A 6,000-nucleotide genomic window follows, 5' to 3' on the forward strand; every position below is an offset into this window, starting at 1 on the left:
ACAAGTCAAGTAAATCATTCATTTTCTTTTGCAGAGAAGTGAGTGAGAAAGGATAAAAAGAAAAGTTCAATGTGTTTCTTGCTAAAGTTCTTTCTTGCCAAGGAATAGGGAAAACCTTCACAGATGCTGTTTGTATCTTGCTCTTTTCAGGTAATGCTATACTGTGAGCATCTCTATGTCATCAATTAGTCTTCCAAACATCATTTTTATACCTTTTTCTTATTATAAAATAATACAGAGTCACTGTAAAATGTGTGAAATAAGGGCAAGCTATAAGAAAATGAGACTCACCGAAATCTTACCATCCAAAATAACCGTTAACTAACATTTTGGCTTAAATCTTTCTAATCTTTATTATACGCATAAATCTACATTATTTTTAAAGGGATCTCATACTGTTAGGAGTTGAATTTTGCCCTTAAAGAAGATAGGTTCAAGTTTTTAGTGCTACTAAAGATTACATTTTCCAGCTTCTTTCATTCTAGATGTGATCAAGCCAATGGGATGCCACTGGAAATGATGCTAGAAACTACCAGGCCATCCTCCCTAAAACTAACTGTTTATCCTCCCCTTTTCCTTTTTTTTACCTCCTGGATGAAATGTATACATTATGCAGGAACTGGAATACCTATCTGGGACCATAATGGAGGCCATATTGTAAAGATGGCAGATCAACAAGATAAAAGGAATCTGAATCCCTGAAGACCATGAGCAGACATATTGGGCTGAATCACTTTCTCAGTCTTTTACATTAGATAAAGATAAACTTCTGTTTTGTTTAAGTTATTGTTCCTATTTGCTAATGCTGCCATTATGCAAAATACCAGAAATGGATTGGCTTTTATAAAGGGGATTTATTAGGTTAAATATTCATAGTTCTAAGGTCATAAAAATGTCCAAACTAAGGCACTGAGGAAAGCCATTGGAGTCCTGAACACCTCTGTCAGCTAGGAAGGCATGTGACCAGTGTCTGCTGGTCCTTTGCTCCCGGGTTGCATTTCAAAATGGCTTTCTCCAAAATGTCTCTGAGCTTCTGTCTATCTTAGCTTCTCTCAGCTCTCTGCTTGGTTCTCCTGGAGCGTTTCTCTCTAAACATCTGGGATTCCTCTCTTAGCTTCTCCAGGACAAATTCTGGGCATCATCTCTTAGCTTCTATGCATCTTTGCTTGTTCTCCCAGGGCAGATTCTGGATTACTTATTTTAGCTGCTCTCTAAAATGTTTCTCTCAACTTCTCTGAGCTTCTCCTCTCTGTGAACTCTCCAAAAGGACTCCAGGGAACTAACTACTGGAGGGGTGGGGCCACACCTCCATGGAAATGATCTAATCAGAAGGTCTTATCTACAGTTGGGTGGGTCACATGTCCATGGAAACAACCTAATCAAAAGTCCCATCCTAATCAAAGACTAATAAGTCTGCCCCCACAAAATTGCATCAAAGAACATGGCTTTTGTGGGGGGCATAACAGATTCAAACCAGCACAGTTACCATTGTTTGAGTGTCCCTTTTATAACAGCCAGATGGGTGTACTCACTGATACACTGGGTCTCTTAGTCTGGGTTTATACAACAGAGAGAGACACAGCATTGTTCTACTTTCCTTCAGGCTTATAGGAAAAAGCAAGGATAGATTGTTTGCCAACAAATTATATAACCTAGATGAAGTGAAGAAATTCCTAGAAAGACACAAACTATTGAAACTAACTCAAGAAAAAATAGAAAATCTGAATAGATCAATAATAAGTAAAGGGATTGAATTAGTAATCAAAAACTGTACTACAAAAAAAAACAAAAACTAAAACAAAAACCCAGGACTAGATGGCTTCACTGGAGAACTCTATCAAATGTTTAAAAAATAATTGACACTGAATCCTTCACAAACTCTTCAAAAAAGCAGAAGAGTAGGGAACATTTTCCAAATGATTCTATGAAGCCATTATTTCCCTGATTACCAAAACCCGACAAAGAAAACACAAGAAAAGAAAACTACAAACCAATATCCTTTATGAATATAAATGTACAAATCCTCCACAAAGTACTAGCAAATCAAATCCAGCTACATATTAAAAGGATTATACACAACGACCAAGTGGATTTATCCTTGGAATGCAAGATTATTCTAACATGTTTTATTTCCTAAGCTGCTCAAGCAAATACCATGAAATGGGTTGGCTTAAACAATGGGAAATTATTAGCTTACTATTTTGATGCTAAAAGAAAATCCAATCAAGGCGATGATTTATTCCCAAAGACTGGCATTCTGGGCCTGGCTGGTTCCTTGGTTCCTCTGTCACATGACAAAGCACATGGTGGCATCTGCTGGTCTCTTCCTTCTCTTCCCGGTTCTGTTTCAGCTCCTTGCTTCCTGTGACTTTCTCTCTCTTGGTCTGAATTTCATTTTTTATAAAGGACTCCAGTGATAGGATTAAGACCCACCCTAACTGAGGTGGGTCATACCTTAACTGACGTAACTTCATGGAAACCCTACTAACAATGGGTTGAAACCTGCAGGAATAGATTGACTTTAAGTACATGTTTTTCTGGAGTACATACAGTTCCAAACCATCACACATATGAAATACCCTTTATTAATAGAACAAAGGACAAAAAAATGCGTGGTCATCTCAATAGATGCATAAAGTCATTTGAAAAATTCAATACCATTTCATGAGGAAAAAACAATCAACAAACTAGGAACAGAAGGGAATTTTCTCAACTTTATAAAGGCCATCTACAAAAAAACCTACAGTTAACATCGTATTTAATAGTGAAAGACTGGATGTTTTCCCTCTAAGTTCAGGAACAAGACAAGAATGTGCTCTCTCATCATTTCTTTTTAATGTACTGGGGAATCAAACCAGGGCAATTAGGCAAATAAAATGAAATAAAATAAAATAAAATAACTAAAAAGCATTTAGATTTGAAATAAAGAAGTAAAACTATCACTAATCACAGATGATATGATCTTGTATATATAAAATCCTAAGGAATGTACAAAAAAAAACTGTAAGAACTAATAAATTCAGAAAGTTTGCAGGCTACAAGATCAATATACAAAAATCAGTTGTATTTCTCTACACTAGTAATGAACAATTCAAAACTGAAATTTAAAAATTCCATTTATGATAGCATGATAGCAAGAAAAATAATGAATATTTAGGAATTAATTTAACAAAAAAGTACATACCTGTACACTGAAAGTTATAAAGCATCATTGTGAGAAATTAAAGAAGACCTATATAAATGGAAAGGCATCCAGTGTTCATGAATTGAACAACTTAACATTGTCAAAATGGCAGCACTTCTTAAATTGATGAGAAATTCAATGCAATCCCCATCAAAACAGCAGCTGCCTGCTATTAAGTATGCTAATTTTTTCCTCTGTCTTGCTCAAGTCTGCTGTTGAGCCCTTCTGTTGAATTTTTTATTTCACTCATTGTTCTTTTCAACTCCAGAATTCCTATTTGGTTCTTTTTTATAATCTATCTCTTTATTGATATTCTCTTTGGTAAGACATTGCCCTAGCTCTTTCCTTTAATTGTTTAGACATGATTTCCTTTAGTCCTTTAAATAGCTCCTTTAAAATCTTTGTCTAGTAAGCCCAACATCTAGACTTTCTCAATGACTGTTTTATTAAGTGCTTTTTCCCTCGTGTATGAAACATACTTTCCTATTTCTTTTAGTGTTTCATTTCGTTTTTCTTGAAAACTGAACATGTTAATAATATAATGTGGCAACTCTGAAAATCAGATCCCCCACCTGCAGAGTTTGTGTTTGCTGTTTTTGTTGCTGTTGTTGCTGTGTGTGTGCATGTATGTGTGTGTGTGTGTGTGGTTTTTTTAGTGAACTTTCCTGGGCTAATTCTGTAAAGTGTAAAGTCTGTATCTTTGTTGTGTGCAGCCACTGAAGTCTCTGCTCAGTTAGCTTATAGTTAGCTAATGATTAGACAGAGGTTTTCTCAGTGCCTTGAACCAAGAATCCCCTTGGCCTTTTGGGCCACACCTTCAGTGCTCCAGCAGGCTGTTTACAACTCTGCCTTAGGCTTCACGTCCCATTTTCCCAGTGCTTCACGGTTAGCTAGAGGTGAGAGATTAAGGCCTTCTCAGTTCTCTTCTAGGCATGCACACAGCCCTATGCATGCACATGGGCTTCCAGATTCTCAGGAATACTTCAGAAATTTTGAAAGCTATGATGTTCCTAGGTACATATCATTCCCTAATTTTTCCTTTTAACTTTTTTTGGTCAGTCTCTCATTAGCTTCAACTGGTAACACCATCTCAGGAAGCTTCTAGGTTAAACAAATGCCGCTGATTATATTTAACAAATGCCCTCAAGATAGGGCTGTTTGCACAGTGTAAGCTCTGAGTTAGGTCAAATAAATAGAAACCCTGAGAATGGAGATTTCAGTGAACTTCTAGAGAGATCAAATAGTAACAATTCACTGGAGATGGGACTTTTGTGGTGCTCCAAACCTGTTCTGCTTCCCCTAGTGACTGACAAACTGCTGGTTTACTCAGCTACCATATTTGCAGGGCTGTTGGTTTTCTAGGCTACCATCGAGCTGGAAAGAAGGAAGCAATGGGATTAGGGCAAGCTGAAACACCACAAACTTCACTTTTCTTACCAAGATTCAGCATTTTTCTTGAATAAACACTCCTTTAATTGTTGCAATTCTTTATTTCAAGAATTGTGAAAATTTATACTTTAGCAGTTTTTATCAGTGTTCTCATTGCTTTTATGGAAGAGTGGATTTTGGAGGTTCTTACTCCACCCTTCTAAAAGTCAGAAATTTCTCCATCTTTTCCCTTGCCTTATTTTGATTGAGACCTGCACCTTTATCTGAAAAAAGCTGAAGTGATAATTTGAAGCTTGTGAATGTCTTCTTCAGAAAGTATTTACATTTGCTTCCGGCAGGAGGCTGGGAGCACTACCAATCTCAGAGCACTATCATCCAATCAGAGATCGAGGCAATTTGAAGCTGGACTTCAGTCTTTGTGGGGGATAGATTATTTCTGGTTCATCCTTACTTCCATGATGTGACCATTCATGGTCTTAACCCAAATCACGAGGAGGCCTTCGATCCTTAACTGGCTCCTAGCCCTTTAAATCTGTTAAAATTCTGCTCAGCTTCTTAGCTCTTCACCCACATGTTCTAGAACTGGAAGACACTATTAGGAGATGACTGGTCAGAAAAACCAGGCTCACGTCTCTGGGTTTCCCTCTTCTCATAGAACCAAGCCACATAATTCTTAATTGACTTGTGTGTGTGTGTTTCTGATGCCTTCAAATAGATTTTTTAAAATAAATTTTCCTAGTTTTTTTTCAGTTATTTTCAACAGGAGAGTGGTTCTGAATTGCCGAGTAGACTACTACTGAAAACAACGCAATGTCAGCCATCACATCTGCAGAAAACGAGAGAGTTGACAAAAAGGGGTGTGTGTTTCCCAGATGAATCTGACACTTTGGGGGAAACTTCTTGGTGGTCCACAGAAGAGTTTTGCTTGTATTCATTGGCCAGAATTTAGTCACATGTCCCCACCTAGTTTCAGGGAAGGCTGAAGCATGACATACTGCCACCTCAAATAAAACTTTTATTTGTAATTAATAAAAAAGAGAAGAATAGATATTGGGAAAGCAACACAGTCTCTTCCACATTCATCATCTATAAAATGGAGATAATATTAATACTTAAGTTAGAGAGTTGATATGAATACTAAAGGAGATAATGCGAGTAAATCTCTTATCACAGTACTCAGACATAGTGAGCACTCAATAAACTTTAGCAGCAATGACATTATTAGAGCATAGTAATTGAGTATAATAGATTATAATATGATAATCAGAGCAAAGATCCAATTCTTTGAATTTGCTTTCTCTAATTTCCCATAGTCACTTAAAGTTCCTAATGAATTTGGTGAGATGGAATTAGGAATAAAATTTCCACTGTCATTGCTTTGTTGCAAACAGTTGGGTATTTGCCTGAGATATAATAGTTGATTATAA

The sequence above is a fragment of the Choloepus didactylus genome, chromosome 5 (assembly GCF_015220235.1).
Source record: "Choloepus didactylus isolate mChoDid1 chromosome 5, mChoDid1.pri, whole genome shotgun sequence".
In the NCBI taxonomy this organism is placed as follows: Eukaryota; Metazoa; Chordata; class Mammalia; order Pilosa; family Megalonychidae; genus Choloepus; species Choloepus didactylus.